General features: G+C 45.5%; 1 long non-coding RNA gene across 4 annotated transcripts; it reads right to left on the reverse strand.

Annotated features, from left to right (window-relative positions):
* Positions 1-10: 10 nt before the first annotated feature.
* LOC140208490 (uncharacterized) lies at positions 11-15568 on the reverse strand. Of its 4 annotated transcripts, none has more exons than XR_011888799.1 (3): positions 15453-15568; positions 3735-3824; positions 11-373 (listed from the first exon to the last, which is right to left on the reverse strand). It is a non-coding gene; the product is annotated as an uncharacterized lncRNA (long non-coding RNA). The 4 variants fall into 4 exon arrangements; XR_011888801.1 differs by lacking the exon at positions 15453-15568 and adding an exon at positions 10926-11675; XR_011888798.1 differs by lacking the exon at positions 15453-15568 and adding an exon at positions 10130-10899.
* Positions 15569-20880: the final 5312 nt, after the last annotated feature.

Here is a 20880-nt window from a genome sequence, read left to right on the forward strand (position 1 = left end):
GTCGCCTCACTTGTACCAGTTCCAGGGTCCTGATCAGTGTCTCTGACGTCACTGTCTCTGGGCTGACAGACAGTCACCTCACTTGTACCGGTTCCAGGGTCCTGCTCAGTGTCTCTGACGTCACTGTCTCTGGGCTGACAGACAGTCGCCTCACTTGTACCAGTTCCAGGGTTCTGCTCAGTGTCTCTGACGTCACTCTCTCTGGGCTGAATTTGCTCCACTTCCGCTGCGGCCGGACCGCATTCCATTGGGACGTCGCTCTCAATCTGACCCTGCTTTGGTACCTTGCTTCCCATGTCCCGATCATCTTCCCTCAATGAGTTGCCTGGTAAAAACCTCTGGAGTACTTTCCGTACCCGATTTAATTTCCCACCTGAAGTAAATGATGAATAGCAGGTTTAGAGTGATTTATACTCGAGCAAGGATTCACAATGGGTGCCTGCAATGGAGCCGAGACTCCGGCTGACCAGATTTGGAGTGGGACTGTGCTAGTGAATGAGAACCACACTTCCTGCTAGGTGACCGTCCCGATAAGCCGGTGTCTGGACACATCCACTCCCAGGAAAAAACTGGATAGACACAGTAATACTGATCACCGACTACGCATTAGTTGAACACACTGATAACCAGCGGTTATTAATGGAACAGCATCAGGTGATACGGGGAATTATCACTGGGATTATCTTTCATAAACATAAATCTCCCTGGGTCACAAACTGTCCAGTCACCTGTGTCACTCACAAACAATCCACTGGATTACTCATGGTCCGATCCTCTAGATCACACGTTCTCCGTTTGCTTTGTCTTACATTGTCTTGTCCCCTGGGTCACAGACTGACCATTGCCTTGATGCCTGGTCCCCTGGGTCCCATCCCGTCACCTGGAGGATGATTGTCATGTAACAACTATACAAGTCATTGGCAAAGGGAGCGTCTTGGCGTGCAGTTCTCGTAGCTAAACTTAAAGTCTCACCGAGAGAGCTTTGCGTTCATTTGCGGTTGCTGATCTATAGGATGGATGTGATTCAGCTGGAAAGACTGTCGAGGAGATTGACAAGTATGTTACTGGATGGAGCTGCTTGGTTTTTGTGTTATATGTTTCGGCTGGGACAGTTTGCCCTGGATCAGGGGAGCTTGAAGGGTGACCTTACACACGTACATAAAGTAATCAGGGGTGCAGAGAGGGTGGATAGTCATAATATGTTTCCCAGGTTAGGGGAGTCTGAGACTCGAGGGCAGAAATTTAAAAGGGACTGAAGGGGCATTTTTTCACGTGGCGGGTGATGAGTATAAATTGCACGCAGTCAGAGGAGGCTGTAAACACAAATAAAAGGATTCGTTTCCAGGCTGTAATCTCTGTTTTATTCCACCTGGAATCACAGAGTTGAGCACAATCACAATGCCCACCGGAGACAGTGACAGTTGGTCATTGGTTATACCGGGTCTCCCATCAGAGGCACTGGGAATTTAAATTCAGGTAGCAGATCATCTCAAGAGGGAAATATTGAGAACTCACTTTCACCATTTGGCCACAGACCAGACATGGATTGGGATATTAAAACAAAATCAGAATCAGGTTTATTATGACCGGCATGTGACGTGAAATTTGTTAATTTAGCAGCAGCAGCTCAATGCAATACATAATCTAGCAGGGAAAAAAATAATACTGAATAAAAAAAAATAAACAAGTAAACCAATTACGAATATTAAATAGATTTTTTAAAAACTTGCAAAAACAGAAAGACTGTATATTAAAAAAATCTAAGGTAGTGTCCAGAGATTTAATGTCCATTTAGGAATCGGATGGTAGAGGGGAAGAAGCTGTTCCTGAATCGCTGAGTGTGTGCCTTCAAGCTTCTGTACCTGCTTTCTGATGGTAACGGTGAGAAAATGGCATGCCCTGGGTGCTGAAGGTCCTGCATAATGGACGCTGCCTTTCTAAGACACTGCTCCCTGAAGATGTCCTGGGTACTTTGTAGATTCATACCCAAGGTGGAGCTGACCAGATTTACAACTTCCTGCAGCTTCTTTCGGTCCTGTGCAGTAGCCCCTCCATACCAGACAGTGATACACCAAACCAGACCACAAGTTTATCTAAAATGAAGTGTCTCCTGATCCTCAGCCATTTCCAAGGCTGGCAATGTTCTCGGCTCGGTTACAGAAAACAGAGTTCGGAAAATTTCCCTCATCTACTTTCCCTCAGAGTTTGGAAAATTTCCCTCATCTGAATTTTATAAATAAAAGTTGGAGATGTCTTTCACCTCTAAACAGGCCGATGTGCAACAAGCCCTGAGCCTGGACTTTTACGTAACAAACAACACCGCCGTCACATTCCTGTTTGTGTTTCACTCTCAACCTACTGATTCAGGGTCTCCGGCTCCTTTCACTCAGGTGGAGCTTTGCCTGGTGAACGAAGTCATTCGACCATTACTGGTGTCAGGTCCCTGCACTGGGACTGTTGGACTGATCAATTACACAAAGCCACTTTACCAGTGGGATCAATGACACTTTTCTCTGCCCTGTTAGCACCTGTGTAAGTTTCTTCATCTGAACTAGTAACCATGTAACAATTACAGCACGGAAACAGGCCATCTCGGCCCTTCTAGTCCATGCCGAACTCTTACTCTCACCTAGTCCCACCAACCTGCACTCAGCCCATAACCCTCCATTCCTTTCCTGTCCGTATATCTATCCAATTTGTTTTAAACGACAACATCGAACCTACCTCAACCACTTCTGCTGGAAGCTCGTTCCACACAGCTACCACACTCTGAGTAAAGAAGTTCCCCCTCATGTTACCCCTAAACTTTTGCCCTTTAACTCTCAACTCATGTCCTCTTGTTTGAATCTCCTCCATTCTCAATGGAAAAAGCCTATCCACATCAACTCTATAAATCCCCCTCATAATTGTAAACACCTCTATCAAGTCCTCCCTCAACCTCCTATGCTCCAAAGACTAAAGACCTAACTTGTTCAACCTTTCTCTGTAACTTAGGAGATGAAACCCAGGCAACATTTTAGTAAATCTCCTCTATACTCTCTGAACTTTATTGACATCTTTCCTATAATTTGGTGACCAGAACTGTGCACGATACTCCAAACTTGGCCTTACCAATGCCTTATACAATTTCAACGTTACATCCAAACTCCTATACTCAATGCTCTGATTAATAAAGGCCAGCAAACCAAAAGCTTTCTTCACCACCCTATCCACATGAGATTCCACCTTCAGGGAACTATGCACTATTATTCCTAGATCACTCTGTTCTACTGTATTCTGCAATGCCCTACCATTTACCATGTATGTCCTATTTTGATTAGTCCTACCAAAATGTAGCACCTCACATTTTTCAGGATTAAACTCCATCTGCCATCTTTCAGCCCAGTCTTATAACTGGCCTAAGTCTCTCTGCAAGCTTTGAAAATCTACTTCATTATCCACAATGCCACCTATCTTAGTATTATTTGCATACTTACTAATCCAATTTACCACCCCATCATCTAGACCATTAATATATATGACAAACAACACTTGACCCACTACCAATCCCTGAGGCACACCGCTACACACCGTCCTCCAATCTGACACACAGTTATCCACCACCACTCTCTGGCATCTCCCATCCAGCCACTGCTGAATCCATTTTACTATTTCGATATTAATGCCTAACGATTGAACCTTCGAAGTGCAGCTACAGGACAGAAGTTTAATGATAAAGATCCCAGTGAACGTACCTGTAGCCATTCTGATTCTGACTGACGATTGTCGTCGTCTTGTTTACACTTTGGTCGCGGTTCAGGACAGTTCCAGCTGCTGGTGATGCCCTGAATTACATACAACAAGCAGACAGTGAGTCAGAAAGAGTACGATTCTTTGCAAAATGTGACCGTATCGCCACCCTGTGTATCAGAGCAGCAGTTTGCTTAGGGAACAAACATTCCCTGTTAACATCAACTCCCACACCATGTCTGTACGTCAGTCCAGTGATATCTGGCGAATCCTATTGACAGAGTCAGAGAGCAACAGAGCACAGACACAGACCCTTCAGCACAATGAGACAATGCTGACCACAGTGCCCACAGAGATGGTCCCAATTTCCTGTGTCGGGCCCATTTCACTCTTGGCCTCTTCACTCCATCTACACATCCCAACTGCTATCGTCACAATCACTGTCTATCTCATTGGTAACTCTGAAGCAAAGCATTCATTAAGCACCGCATCACCGCATCCTCCAGGCACATTTCCTCCCTTGCTCCTGTGTAGTCCTACCCTCAATCTATTCATCCTCCTCTTCTTTTCCCACATGTAGAACGCCTTGGGCTTTCCTTCATCCTGCTTCTCAAGGACACCTCAAGTTCCTTCGACCTCTAAGTCATTACTTAAGCTCCTTCCAGGCTACCTTATAATTTCCTAGAGGCTTGCTTGGATGTTGCTTCCTAAACCTAAATAATGCTTCCTTTTCCCTCTTGCTTAAATGTTCTCATCTCTTGTGACCACAGTTTGTTTATATAAACATTCTTTCACTGTGGGTGGAACCGTATATAAGTGTTCCTAAAACAACCTTCACATTTCCATTGTGTATTTCCCCTTGAAAATGTTTTCCCAATTTACACCCCAAAGTTGCTCCGAATACCATTGTAACTATCCATCCACTAATTAAATACTGTCTCGTAGGGTCTGCTACTATCCTTGTCCATGACCATGATAAAAGTTGGGGTGTTGTGGTTACTATCTCAAAAGGGCCACCCATCGTGACATCTGTCATCTGACCTGCATCATTGCCTCATACTAGATACAGTGTGGCAACTCCTCGAGTTAGCCCATACACATACTAGGTCAAGAATACTTCCTGGACACACAACACATTCTGCCTCATTGACACATTTTGGAGCAAGGAGGTGGAATCAACATCAGGAAAGTTGAGGTCAACAATGATAACAACCTTGTTGCTTTTGCACCTTTCCCAACGCTGCCAAGTTATCTGCTCTCATTATCCCTGTGGCTTTGGGGGAGGCCTATAGAATACTCCCAGAATGATAGCCCCACTTTCCGTTTCTGACTTTCACCCACATTGATGTCCTCTGTGTATGTCGCTGTGATACCATCCCTAATTAGTACAGAGAATTCCCCCCCATTCACCCCCCACCCCCATATGTATGATGAAACAACTAAAACCTGGAGCATCAAACACCAATCCTGCCCTTGTAACAGTCAGGTCTGTGTAATGGTGATAACATGCCATCCATTACTCGGATTTCCAGAAACTGCAGATTTTCTCTTTTTTTTTTGATAGGTCATCATTCAGTCATGGTACAAGTCATAATACATAGCAGAATTAGGTAAAATGGTCATTCTAGTCTGCTCCATAATCAATCATGAAGGATTATTTTTCCAACACTGTATTGTTGCTTCCCTGCTATAATACTCAACCCATTTAGCAATCCAGAACATGAATATACCCAACGATAGCCTCCACCACCCTCTGTGGCATCAAATTCCACAGATGAACCAACATTTGGCTGAAGTAATTGCTCTCACCTCAGTTTTAAAGTGAAGCTTCTTTATTCTGAGGCAGCACTCTCAGATCCCAGACTCTCCGTCTAATCAAGACACCCTCTCCATTCCCACTGCATCCAGACTTGCTGTTATTCAGTTGGTGTAAATAATCACCCCCGCCCTAACTTCCACCCCCCCCCACACCAAACCCCAACCACCATCCCTCTGAACCCCACTAAACACAGGCCCAGGTCCATCAAATGCTCCACATGCATAATGCTTATTCTTCAGATTATTCTTGTGAACCTTGTTATCAACAGCTGTACTGAATACATTTCCGGGGAAAACAGGACAATTGGTACCAGGATAATGTACTGGGAAAAGCAGTGCTTTCTTTACTCTTCTGTCAACTCTCACAAAATGTTCCAGGGTGAATGTAATACAGATAAACTGGAATCACTGAAATGCTCAGCAGGTAAGGAACAGCTGTGGGGAGAGGAAACAAGTTAGCAATTCGGTTTCCTAACCTTTCATCAGAATGGATTCAAACATCATCCAGTTTTTAGTGGAAAATCTTGGGTTGTTCTCCATGGAGTGGTAGGGACTGAGGGAAGATCGGATGGAGGTTTATAAGATTATGAAAGACATAGATAGAGTAGACGGGGAGTATTGTTTCACTGTTTAGAAATGTCTAATACCAGAGGACATGCAATGAAGGTGTGAGGGAGTAGTTGCAAAGGAAATGTGAGGGTAAGTTTTTCTACTCAGAGAGGTGTGGATGCCTGGAATGCGCTGTCTGTTATGGTGGTGGAAGCCAACACATTGGAAGCTATTAAGAGATGTTTAGGTAGGCACATGGGTGTGAGGAAGATTGAGAGGATATGGACATTGTGTACGTAGGTGTCATTATTTTTTTTGGGGGGGGGGGTTGATTTACTTTTTATCTGGTTTGGCACACCATTGTGGCCGATGTGCCTGTTCCTGTGATGTACTGTTCCATGTTCTGTTCTATCTTCAGCATCTTGAGTTTCCCTTTGACTCCCACTGGCAGATAGACAGGTGACAGTGAGGGGGAATTTCCAAAAGTGAATTGAATTCTGAAACCCCGGTCTATTTCTACTGGGGCAAACACAAAATAGCGTATTAATCACAGCCTCTCCCTGCGAGGGATGGAATGGGAACTCATTCTCTGCTTTGCTTCAGAACTTCAGAACCTCAGAACCAAACATCTGAGCACAGAACAGAAATACTCGCTCAACATCTCAAAAACCCGGACAACCTGATCCCCTGATTCATTTTATCTGGGTGAAAACGTGTGGTATCCCAGGATCCAACCTCAGAGGGTCACAGCCCACACCCAGAGCCTCACACATCTTTTCCACATATCACATTGGGTGTTTCCACATCTCACACTGACAGACTCACGCTACCAATATCCAGCCCCTGGAGACGTCTGCTTCACTGCGGAAGGAGGAACATCCAGCCACATCTGTAAAAGCACCAACGTAGACCGAAGCCCAAACACTACCAGTTCCATATTCCTGGAGCCCCCATCCCAAGATTGTATCTCAAGCACCAACTCTCCCAGGGCTCTTTGCTGCCGGTAATATGCGGCAGTGTCTCAGCTAATCCCAGTTCAATCTTCTTGCTGCGTGGGATCTCGCCCAGTACAGCTGGCTGCCATGTTTCCTGCAGTGTAGCAGGAACAAAATGTAAAATTATAAAGTAGAAAATGCTGGGAACTCAGTTCATCAGACTACATCTCTGAAAGGACAAATGGTGGAAGACCCAGTTTCAGAACTGAGACTGTTCGAGATGCTGCCTATCTGCTGAGCGTTTCCAGTATTTTCTCCTCCTTACTTTGAATTTCCTGCAACTGTAGTATTCTCTCCCTCCTCGTTTTAATGCACAGATAGTAACTGATTGTAAAATATCAACAACACCCTAAACAGTAAATGCCACCCCACCCCAACCCATTTGTTAGTTCTCAGTTCATCCTGACCCTGGTGTAATACATCCCATACAGTCAATGCTCACAGCATCCTTTCCTCCCACTGTCACTCTGTTACATTTGCTCCTGAGGCCACTGTCTCTACGCTGAGAGGCGGTGACCACAGAGCGATAAAAAGTACAACACTTGCTGCAGATCTGACAGGCCGTTACCCTGGAAACGGAGGAAGTGGCTCACCGAAAATAACCGAGAAAGGAAACAACAAACTCAACATCAGATGCTGAGAGTTTCATTATTACAAAGATTAACACTGCAGCCATTTTGTAACGGGGAAACTAAAATTGAAATGGCTGTTTTTACCCTGCCTCGTGCTGTATTCAATTAGACCTCTGGTAGTTCTTATTAACAAAGGAAAAAAAAACAACAACAAAAACACACAAAAAAATAAAAAAATAATAAAACAACAACGAATCCTGGAAAATTAAATGAAGTAAAAGGTGAAAGAGAGCACTTTACAACGATGACATAGGTCAGAAGAAAGTTTGCTGATACTGATCAGTGAGGTATCCTAAAATGACACAGCTAGAACAAACAATAAGAAATTTGGCATATACCGTTTGCCCCTGACCAAACTTTATCAATGAGTCATGGAAAGTATCCGATCTGGATACTTCCCGCCTTCGTACGGCTGCTGCTCTGCCCATGAGAAGTTGAAACATCAGAGAACTGTGGACACAGCTGAGCACAACATAGAAACAGGCCGCCCCCACCCCCCATGAACTGTCTCTATATTCCCCGTTGCCTCAGCAAAACAGGAAACAGAATCAAAGTTCTCCACAAACCTGGACATTCTCACCTCTCCCCACCCATCCGGTGGAAGATTAAAAGAAAACAGAAACATACCACTGGGCTGAAGGATGGCCTCCATTTTGCTGTGATATCAAATTGAATGTTCCCAGTATGATAGGACACAGCTTAATAAGATGGACTGTCGACCTCACTATCTAACTCCATGTGACCTTGGACCATATGTCTACCTGCACCGCACTTTCTCTGTAACCATAATGATTTGTTACATTCAGTTATTATTTTACCTTCCATCACCTCAATGCACTGTTGTAATGTATTGATTACTATGGATGGTTCGCAAGACAGGTTTTCACTATACCTCGGTACATGACAATAATAAACGATTCCCCACTTTAATTGTGTGGACACATCAGAGAGAACGAGCTTTTCCTCTGGAACATCTGTAGAGAGTTTTCACTAAAGTGTACACACTATTGAGGAACCCACATAGAAATATAGAAACATAGAAAATAAGTGCAGGAGTAGGCCATTCGGCCCTTCGAGCCTGCACCACCATTTATTATGATCATTGCTGATCATCCAACTCAGAACCCCGCCCCAGCCTTCCCTCCATACCCCCTGATCCCTTTAGCCACAAGGGCCATATCTAACTCCCTCTTAAATATAGCCAATGAACTGGCCTCAACTGTTTCCTGTGGCAGAGAATTCCACAGATTCACCACTCTCTGTTTGAAGAAGTTTTTCCTAATCTCGGTCCTAAAAGGCTTCCCCTTTATCCTCAAACAGTGTCCCCTCGTTCTGGACTTCCCCAACATCGGGAACAATCTTCCTGCATCTCGCCTGTCCAATCCCTGTAGGATTTTATACGTTTCAATAAGATGCCCCCTCAATCTTCTAAATTCCAATGACTATAAGACTAGGCGAACCAGTCTTTCATCATATGAAAGTCCTGCCATACCAGGAATCAATCTGGTGAACCTTCTTTGTACTCCCTCTATGGCAAGGAAGTCTTTCCTCAGAGTAGGGGACCAAAACTGCACACAATACTCCAGGTGTGGTCTCACCAAGGCCTTGTACAACTGCAGTAGTACCTCCCTGCCCCACTATTCGAATCCTCTCGCTATAAAGGCCAGCATACCATTCGCCTTTTACACCGCCTGCTGTACCTGCATGCCCACTTTCAATGACTGGTGTATAATGACACCCAGGACTCGTTGCACCTCCCCTTTTGCTAATCAGCCACCATTCAGATAATATATATATACACACACACACACATAAATGGAATACGCTTAATTCTCACATTAATATGGTCACATACCCGGAAATATCGGCAAGTCGTAACAGGGGAATGGAATCAAGAACAAAATGCCCAGACAGAAAGAGATGACGTCACTGATCTGGATCTCACTGCTGGTCTCAACGGGGAAAAGATAAAACTGCTCATACACGTGGGGTGATGCCCCGAACGTGGAGTTACTGCCATTAATCTTCTCTGTCTGCAAGAGCACAACAGGCCGAATGGCCGCTTCCCGTGTACTGGAACTATGTAAAACAATTGTCGACCCCAGGCATCGCTGCAGGTGAAGTTTAGATCCGCTACCAGGCCGGGTGATGGACATAAAGATCCCCGGGTACAACTCCACAGATGGGAGTAGTTCCAGCATCCCGCCTCATCCCGCTCCCAGGACTAGAGCAACAGGGGCTGAGCGGAGGCTCATCTCCGGCGGCTCGGTGTGAAGGTCCCACAACCAGGATCGACCCCGGCAAGTTTTGGCCAGCAACCCGGACCGAAACCGCCTGTCCGTGTGACTTAACGATACTCACTACCCATCGTCAGATTTCCCGCTCGGGACCGGCCTCAATACTCACCGATGGGAGCTTCCCCCGCAGACAGTCAATCTTCCCCCGGCTCCCCGCCGACGATCCGCATCAACGCTGAACGGAAAGGAAACCACCGACTATCGAGACTGAGCATGCGCAGTATGAGCTCCGCGTCTCCAGCGCTGTGGTGGGCGGAGAGCGGTGGTGGGGGAGCGGATACAAACCTGCAGATGCTGCAGCTCCGCGGTAAACGGGATTGGTGAGTCTCTCATGTCAATATTAGAATCAGGTTCAATATCACCGGCACGTGTCATAAAAATGTGTTGCCTTTACGGCAGCAATACTAAGTAATACATAATAACAGAGAAAAACTGTGAACCACAATAAGGACGTGTGTGTGTGTGTGTGTACAATTTTTTGAGAAGCACAGATGAATGCAAGAGGTTCAAATCTCCCGTAAATAGGGTCATACATCGGGAAACAGTGGCTGCACTTCAGCAGGTCATAACGGTAAAATGGGCTGAAAAACAAATGCCCACCCACAGTGGGAGGAGGTGACTAATCTGGACGCCACCGCCTTGTCTGAACGGGCGAAAAATGAAAGATGAAAGATGGGTATAGTCCCGGCATCACCGCCTCATTCCTCCCCCGCCCGTCAGGACGAGAACAACAGGGACTGAGCGGAGGCTCATTTCGGACGGTTCTCTGTGAAGGTCTCACAACCCGGACCGACGCCGGCAGGTTCTGCTCCAGGAAGCGGGGCGAGGCCGCCAATTCGGAGAAGTTAACGGCACTGACTGCCCAAGATCAGGCCTCCCCGCTTGGGACCAGCCTCGATACTCACCGATGTGAACTTGATATCTTCACCCCGCAGTCAGCGATCCCTCCCTCGGCTCAGTAAAGCAGAGCGGAGGGCGGGACTTGGGAAAAAAAGCGGTGTGACGAACCAGCAGCAATAGATTACAAATGGAGTCTGGTTTTGATGTTAAAACCACTATCTTTATTAGTAACTACTTATAATATCTTAACTTAAGCAGGATAAACAAAAGTTAACAGTGTTACGTAGGCACATATGTGTGTGGCTTCCAAGGTAACAAACTTGGAAACAAAGCTAGAGTCTTACGAGGGTGAAATATGCAAGTTCGGTTGTCCACGAAGTGAATAATGGGAGAGAGAGAGAGATATCTGTAATCCCAGGCAAATGCAGAGAGTAGGCGATCACGTCGAATTTCACAGATAAACGGAAGAGCCGTCGTCGAAGATCTTATCCGTTGAATCGATCCAAAGTCCACTCAAATATCTCACCAAAGTGACCTGTCACAGGAATGTCGTCTTCAAGTGGTGACCACATCATATACCCAGGCAAGGGTTAACTTCGAGTGGTCCCACAGGACATTCCTGAACCCACTCCGATGGATTATACGATGTTTGAGACACGTTCATCTGGAGCAATCCTGCCCCGGCAGTTCTTAGTTCCAACTCGTACTCAGACTGCCAGAGTAGCTGTTCGTTCGTTCGTTCGTTCTCTCTTTCTCTCTTTCTCTATTTTAATCTGCACAAACTGTGAAAGCTTCTGACTGACGTCATAGTCCCGTCTCACTCAGGTGCTCTTAAAGTGACAGTCCACAGTGCGAAACCGCAGGCCCGTAACACCCGCAACTGCTGCACATCTGCGGTAATGTGTGATCACGTGACCGGTGGGAGGGTCTCCCCTGACAATGTCAGAATCTGGTTTAATATCACCGGCAATGTCCTGGAACGTGTGATCTTTACGGCAGCAGTACAATGTAATTCATCATAGCCGAAAAAAGTAAATTTATAGATGTGTGTGTGTGTGTGTGTGTGTGTGTGTGTGTATTAAATTAAATAAGAGTGCAAAATTTAAATTAAAGCGTAATTAACCGATTCTCCACTGTAGTTGTGTGGAAATATAAGGCAGCCTGGATTGCTGATTTAGATCTTCCAGGGGGAGGTTTAATTGTACTGTACACATTTTTGAGAAGTGCAAATAAATGGAAAAGTTGTTAAATCTCGGAAAGATGTGGTCATAGAAACATAGAAAACATACAGCACAATACAGGCCCTTCGGCCCACAAAGCTGTGCTGAACATATCCCTACATTCGAACTACCTGGGTTTTACACATAGCCCTCTATTTTTCTACTGCTGCATATAGTCATCCAGGAGACTATTCAAAGACCCTATCGTTGCCGGCTCCACCATCTCCACCGGCAGCCCATTCCACGCACTCACCACTCTCTGCGTAAAAGTCTTACCCCTGACATCTTCTCTGTATCTGCGTCCAAGCACCTTAAAACTGTGCCCTCTCGTGCTAGCAATTTCAGACCTGGGAAAAAAGCCTCTGAATATCCACACGATCAATGCCTCTCATGATTTTGTACACCTCTAATAAAGATAATTGAGGTCGAATCGTTCGGATAGAGATGGTGCTCGGTACTCGGTGTCGGAGGGCTGATCGGAGCTCGAGGTTTTCTGAAGACTCAGAGTTGACTGTGTTGGAGCATGGCAGGGAGAGTTTTCTTCCTTCTCCCGTCTGCGTGAGATGCGGACTGTTCCTCATCAAGTTATGGTATTGTTGCACTGTTGTAACTATATGTTATAATGTCTTGGTCTGTCCGGTGTTTTGTGATATCACACCGGAGGAAATATTGTATCATTTCTTAATGCATGCATTACTAAATGATAATAAAAGAGGACTGCTAGTCTTCATAATCTAATTTTACAAATTATCCAGCTGCTGCTGGGTGATCAGATTAAATCGGTTATTTCCCTCAGTCCTATTTCTCGGAGCACTGTAACTGCAGATTCCAAATATAGTTGTAAACTGTACCGAAATTTCGACCCTCCTTGTGGAACACGGCTGCCCGCTGCCTTCCGGCCAGAATTCACTCTAATCATCTGCCTCCTGTGAGTAAGCCAATTGTGAACCAATCAGCCAGGTTTCCCTGTGTCCCATGCCTCCTGACTTTCTGAATGAGTCCACAATGGGGAACTGATCAAACGCCTGACCAAAATTAATGCACCCAGATCGACAGTTCTGATTCTTCTGTTTGTTTTAATTTCACTTTTTCAAATAATTCTGTCTGGCTCAGAAAGGACTACACGTCCCTGAATTGTAGTCTGTGTTGCGTATTAATGATAATTTTGTTTTTGTTCCACAACACTCTTTGCCTTCTCATTCACTATACCAGTCCCACCCTGGTCTGACTGTCCAAATGCACCAACTCTCACTTGTTCAAGTTGAAAACTACTGACCATTTCTCAGACCATTTCCGTAACTAACCAAGATGTCTTGGAAATTCATTGTAACCTGTTGCAATATCAGCTAGACTCCCGAAATTAGTATCAAACTGGCTAACCGTGCCATGTACATTCTTATACAAATCAATGGCATGAATAACAAATTAATCAGGTCTCGACACTGACACACACATCCCACTCGTCACAGGCCTCCATTCGCTAAATCCATCTTCAATCATCACCCTCTGCTTCTTGTTCTCGATCCCGGTGTGAATCCACCTCGCTAGCTCCCCGTGAATCCCATGTGACCAAACCTTCCAGATCAGCTGCCATGCGGGATCTCCTTACAGACATTTCCAAAGTTCAGATGAACAACATCACTGCCCTATTTCATCAATCCTCATAGTTAGCTCTTCAAAAACCTCCAGAATACTTGAGAGGTATGATGTCCCACTGGGTGTGCAGACGGCAATTTCCCCATAACCAATGTCCAACCGCCTCAGACTTCAGCTTCACTGCAGACTGAGGAAATTCCAAACCAGCTGTCGAATTACCAACCTGGACTGAAGCCTGTATACTGCCAGTTCCATATTCTCAGAGTCACCTGCCCAATATTATCACCCGTACAAAGACGCTCTGGTGCCGGTGATTTGCCGTGATGTTCCTACTATTTCCAATTCACAAACTGAGATGGAACTGGAACCTAATGACCCTCTGCCGTGGCCAGTGGTCAGGCTGGTTCCCCGGTCTGTAGATTGTGAGAGGATGCAGATACACTTCAGCTTGTTTCCAACGACTAAACTGAGCACATTTGATCACAATGCCATTGCTGTGTGGGATCTTGCCCAGCACAGCTATCTGCCATGTTTCCCCTCAGTGTAGCAGGAACAAAATGTAACATTATAAAGTAGAAAATTATGAGAACTCAGTACATCAGTTTACATCTATGAAAGGAGAAATGGTGGAAGACCCAATATCAGAACTGGAACTGTCCAAGATGCTGTCGATCTGCTGAGCTTTTCCAGTATTTTCGTCATCTTACTTCAAATTTCCTGCAACTGTAGTATTCTCTCCCTCTTCATTTTAATGCACAGATGGTAACTGATTGCAAAATATCAGCAACGCGCTAAAATCTAAATACCACCCCACTCCAATCAGTTCGTTATTTCAGAGTTCATTCTGACCTTGGTGTAATACATTCCATACAGTCAATGCTCACAGCATCCTTTCCTCCCACTGTCACTCTGTTACATTTGCTCCTGAGGCCACTGTCTCTACGCTGAGAGCCGGTGACCACAGAGTGATAAAAAGTACAACACTTGCTGCAGCTCTGACGGGCTGTTACCCTGGAAACGGAGGAAGTGGCTCACCGAAAATAACCGAAAAAGGAAACAACAAACTCAACATCAGATGCTGAGAGTTTCATTATTACAAAGATTAACACTGCAGCCATTTTGTAACGGGGAAACTAAAATTGAAATGGCTGTTTTTACCCTGCCACATGCTGTATTCAATTAAACCTCTGGTATTTCCAGCTATCAAAAAAAAACAAACAAAAAAAAACACACAATCCTGGAAAAGATGCAAAACAAAACTTCACAATGAAGGCAAAGTTTAGAAGAGAGATTGCTGAAATATATCATTGCGGCAATGGGATACAGACTGGACAGAGGTTGAACAAGATAAGCAGGGAATGAGCAGATGAAACCAGGTGGGAAAAGGAATGTCGTCCAGTAATACACAGATACTGAAATAATAGTACACACTACTAGATAACAGATTCCAATATTACAAAGCCAGAACAAACAATAAAAACTTTGGTATATGTCCTTTTCCACTCTACACATTTTATCAATGTTCCGCAGAGAGTATCCCATCCGGGTACTTCACATCTTCACACGGCTACCGCTCTTCCTTTAACTGAATGAAATAGCGGAGAACTGTGGACACAGCTGAGCACATCATAGAAACCAACTTCCCCTCCATGGACTCAGTCTACACTCCCCACTGCCTCAGTAAATCAGCCAACATAATGAAAGATCCCCACAACCTGAACATTCTCACTTCTCACCCTCCCACTGGGGCGAAGATAAAATAAAACAGAAACATACCACCCAGGCTCCGTGACGGTGTCCATTCGGCTGTGATAAGCGAACTGAATGTTCCCCAGCGGGATGAGTGGACTCCTGACCTCACAGTCTAAATCGATGTGACCTTGTACTACATATCTACCTGCACTGTACTTCCTCTGTAACCAGAATGAGTTGTCACACTCTGGTATCGTTTTACCTCAATGTACTGCTGTAATGTATTCATGTGTATGGATAATACCGAAGACACGGTTTTCACTCTACTTCTGTACATGTAAATCAAACTAAAGATTCCCCATTTTAATCGAGTGGAAATATTAGACACCTGGTTTGCTCCTTTGGAACTTCTGGAGGGAGTGTACACATTTCCGACAAACCCAGATAGATGAAAATAGAAGACTTAATTCTCGCATTAATAGGGCCAGATATTGAGAAGCATTTCGGCAAGTAATAGCAAAGGAAAAAAGATGGAAATAAACTTCCCAGTCCCCGAGAGGACGTGAGAGATCTGGATCTCACTGTCCTGTCTGAAAGGGGAAAGATGAAACTACTCATACACGTGGATCAGTGTCCCGAGGGTGCGATTACTCTGTTTAACCCTGGAGTCTGCAAGAACACAACAAGCCGAACGGCCGCTTCCAGTGTAAAACAATTATCGACCCCAGGTATCGATCTCGGTGAAGTTTGGATCCGATACCTGGCCGGCTGATGGGGGTAAAGTTTTGCAGGTACAACTGAACGGATGGGTTCAGTCTCGGCATCACCACCTCATCCCGCTCCTGGGACCAGAACAACCGGGGCTGAGCGGCGGCTCATCTCAGGCGGTTCGGTGTGACGGTCCCATAACACGGACCGACCATGACAGGTTGTGTCCAGGAAGCGGGACGAGGCTGCCAGTTCGAGGAAGTTAACGGGACTCTCTGCCCAACAAAAGTTCCCTCCTCCACGGGATCGGTTTCAGAACTCATCGATGGGAAATTGTCGGTCTCGTTCTCCCCTCGGGACCAAACGGCGATCCGATTCAACAGAGAACGGAAAGTAAACCATTGCCCACCCGGAGACTGTGAGAGCGGCGGCGGGGCCGCGGAAGCAATCGGAAGCAGATCAGCGTTTGAAATGGGAGCAAGAAACTGGATCACGTGATGGGTGGAGGGTCTCCTGTCTGAGCCGGTTCCTCAGCTCCTCGGTTCCCACACTCTGCCCGACCTACCTGCCGCACTACACAGGTAATTTCATATTTCCACCAGCTTCATTTTAAATTTTTCTACGGTACCTTCGCCGTCTCCATCGCTCGCCGCAACCCACCTCGTCTGACACACAATTCAGACCTGAACAGGTATTGTACAGGTTTCATTCATATAACTTCTATGTTTATAAACACTGATTTCTATTCACATTCCTCCGGCCTCACTGGACAGGAACACTGAAACATCAAGTGAGAAACAGCAGGAGGTGGCCATTCAGCCCCTCCAACCATCAACAAAATGACGGCTGCTCTCCCATCTCAGCCACATGTTTCTGCCCGATCCTCATTTCCTCGGTCTTCACACATCTGCCGGCCTCTGTTTTATGTGAAGACGATCAGAGATCGTCATCGTCCTCCAGGGATCAGTCTGCTGAATCTCTGAAACAAATACTCTCTAATCTCCTTGATAATCCTCCATGGAATTAAAATCCATCTTCTGCAGCCCCGTGTTGCCCCAACCACTCACTTCCCACCCCCGTTACTATTTCCACCTTCCCACCTCCCCCCTCACCTGGATCCACCTCTCACTCCCCAGCTCTTGCCCCATCCCCACCCCTCACCTTTTTTCTCTGACTATTTCCCGTCCACTCTCAGTCCAGAGGGAGGGTCTCGGCCCGAAATGTTGACTGTCCATTTCCCTCCATAGATGCTGCCTGAACCACTGAGTTTTGCCGGCAGTTTGTTATTCGGTCTGTGTAACCCGTGTTAGTATGGGGAGCAGGATTTTACACCATATTCCAGCACAATCTCACCAAAGCCTAAATAATTGTTACGGTAATTACCAGACTTAAACATGAGAAAGCCTGCAAATGCTGGAAATCCAAAGCAACACACAAAATGCTGGAGAAGCTCAGCGTATCAGGCAGTATCTATGGAAAAGAGTAAACCGTCGACATTTTGGGCAAAGAGCCTTCTTCGTTACTGAGGAAGGAGAAGGAAGATATCTGAATAAAAACAGGTAGGGGAAAAGAGGCGAGCTGGAAGGTGATAGGTGAAGTCAAGTGTCGTACAGGTCAAGGGCTGGAGATGAAAGAATCAGAGACGTGTTAAAAGGAGAAAGGTGAAGGAAGGGATCCAGGGAGAAATGATAGGCCGGCGAGAAGAAATGAAAGTTCACAGTGTGGAATAGAGAAGTTTGCGGGGTGGGTGATTTGTTTACTGGAAGGAGAATTCAATATTCATATAATCAGGTTGTGGGATGGAATACAAAATGTTGCTCCTCCGCTCTGAGGGTGGTCTGATCTTGGCACAAAAGGAGGTCATAAATCGAGACATCGGAATGGGAATCAGAATTAAAATGTTTGGCCACTGTGAAGTCCCCCTTGTGGTAGATGATACCTAGATGCTCAACAAAACGGTCTCCCAACTTATGGCGGGTCTCACCAATGTAAAGGAGGCCGCATCGGAAGCATAGGACACAATGGATGACCCCAGCAGATTCGCAGGTGAAATGTTGCCTCACCTGGAAGGACTGCTTTGGCCTCTGAATGGAGGTGAGGGAGGAGGTGTACAGGTAGGTGTAGTACTTAGGCCGCTTGTAGTGATAAGTGGGTGGAGGGAGATTAGTGAGGAGGAATGAATGAACAAGGGAATTGTGGAGGGAGTGATCCCTGTTGAAGGAAGAAGGCAGGGTGGGAGCAAGGAAGCTAAAGATATGATTAGTTGTAAGATCTATTTGGAGATGGTGGAAGTTGCAGGGGCTGAAGGGGTGGTAATTAAGGACAACAGGAACTCTATCACTATTATAGTGGTGGGAAGATGGGGTGAGCAGGAACGGAAGGAAAATGGAGGAGAAATGAGTGAGGACAGCATCAATAGTGGAAATAGGACAGCCACATGATGGGAACAGATGTGGCGGAGGCGAAGAATAATATAATGTACTTTTGACCTTCACCCTACCCACTGCACCTGAGCCCCTCACCATTTAAACACACTCAGTGTTTCTGTTTCTCCGACAGAAGTGGTGATCTCACATTTCCCACATCGGGCTCCAGCTGGCCTGTTGTTCCCACTCTCTTCTTTTGCCTCCATCACCCCGAACCTCTCGACAACAGACACAGAACATAGCACAGTACAGCACAGGAACAGGCTCTTCTGCCCACAATGGTGTGCTGAACCAATTAAATTAGTAATCAAATGTCCAACTAAACTAATCATTTCTGCCTGCACCATGTTCACAATCCTTCCATTTCCCTCACATTCACGTGACGATCTAAACACCTCTTACCAATCCCCAATATATCTGCCTCTACCACCACCGCAGGCAGCACATTCCAGTCGCACCACTCTGTGGGGGGGAAACTTACCTCTCACATCCTCTTTGACACCACCTCACCTTAAATGCAAGCTGTCTGGAATTAGATATTTCAACCATGAGAGAACGATACCGTCTATCTACACTACCTATGCTTTTCATAATCTCAGAAACCTCTACCTAGTCTCAGGCCAGCCTGCACCACACTAGAGAAACAATCCAAGTTTTACACTGGAATGATCGAAGTGTCCTGGGAAATGGACTTGTGTGGAACATTCAATTTAAATTCATTCTCCTACAGCACAGAGTTTGTCCTACCTCTCGTTACAGCTCATGCCTTACAACCAACGTCTACCCACCCGACCGGAAACTTCTGCTTCATTGCAGAAGGAAGAAAATCCAGCCCCATTTGCAGAAGCACGAAGCCAAAGACAAAGTCCAGACACTGCCAGTTCCATAATCCTGGAGCCCGATCCCAGGATTTTAGTCCAATCACCAACACTCTCAGGACTCTTCCCAGTCGGTAATACGCTGCGTTGTCTTGTCTGTTCCCAGTTCTAAAACTAACACCTCCCTCATCCCAAACAGAACTGGAACCTGATGATGCTTTAACTGGGCAGGGAACCCGGGCTATGGGTCACCAGCAGCTGGGAATATATTTTAACTTTTCTCCAGCAGGTAAATTGAGCACATTTGTTCACCATGTTATTGCTGAGCGGGATCTGGAGCAGAGCAATTCGCCGCCACAACTCCCGTAGTGTAACAAGAACAAAATCTTTTAATATAAAATTGAAAATAAATCACTGGAAGCTCACTACAGGTTTTTCTTCTTTTTGATGTACAAATATTGACTGACTGCAAGATGTTAGCGACATTCTAATCAGATTTGTATAAATGCAATCCCTACATTCATTAGTTATCTTCTTCATTCCAACAAAGGATTCACATTCCATGCAGTGAATGCTCAAGGCATCCAGGCATCCACACCGGCTCCAGAGGCCACTGAGGGGCGGTGACCAGAGAGCAATAGAAATGTTCCAAACTCCTTGCAGCTCTGGTGGGCTGTTACCCTGGTGATGGAGGAAGTGGTTCAGGAGAACTAAGTGAAATAAGAAATAACAGACTCAACCTGACATGCTTTGAGCTTCATTATGACAAAGATGAACAGAGAACACTCGGCCATTTTGTAATGGGGAAGCTAAAATTCCAATGTCTGTTTTAACCCTGTCTCGGGGTGCATCCAGTAAATCTGTTGGTAGTTCCATCCCTACAGAACTTCCAGCAGTGCAGAAGCTGTTCCGAAATCAAAACACGCTGTTGGATGCGGCTTGTCTGTTCCAAATGTCACGATAGGATATTTACAAAGGACATCACACAATGCATTGTGGTGATAACCATTAAGTGTCCTTCTCTGTTCAATTGAGTGTTTAAAAATTCCATCATATTCTTGTGTCTGCAAATAACTTATAACTACAATCAACCACAGGCATTGATGTAGGTTTTATTCAGATCCTGCTACTGGACAGATTGATGGCAGGGAAGCTCCCCAGATACAATTGAATGGGTTGAGATTGTGACCTCAGATACAATATCCCTTCCTGTTAAAAACTTCTTGAACCCATCCACTCCATCCAGACCTCATGATTTCATTGAGGTTCCTGTTCCCAGAGTCACCATCCCACCATTGAGAACAGACCCAGAGACACCAATTCCCCTCATACTTAAAACCTTTCATTCCAGAATCACTCTTGTGAACCTTGTAAACGAAAACTGGAATAAGCACATTTCCATGAATAACAGAAAATTTGCTGGCTGGATAATTTATTCAGAAAACCTGTGTTTTCCGTACTGCCCCAATAGCTGTCTCAAGCTATCTCCTGATGATCTGATATATCTGTGCGTGGAGCCGAAAGAGATGGGAAGATCTTTAATGATAACTCTGTGCCTGA

This window comes from Mobula birostris, chromosome 13 (assembly GCF_030028105.1).
Source record: "Mobula birostris isolate sMobBir1 chromosome 13, sMobBir1.hap1, whole genome shotgun sequence".
NCBI classification, from domain to species: Eukaryota; Metazoa; Chordata; class Chondrichthyes; order Myliobatiformes; family Myliobatidae; genus Mobula; species Mobula birostris.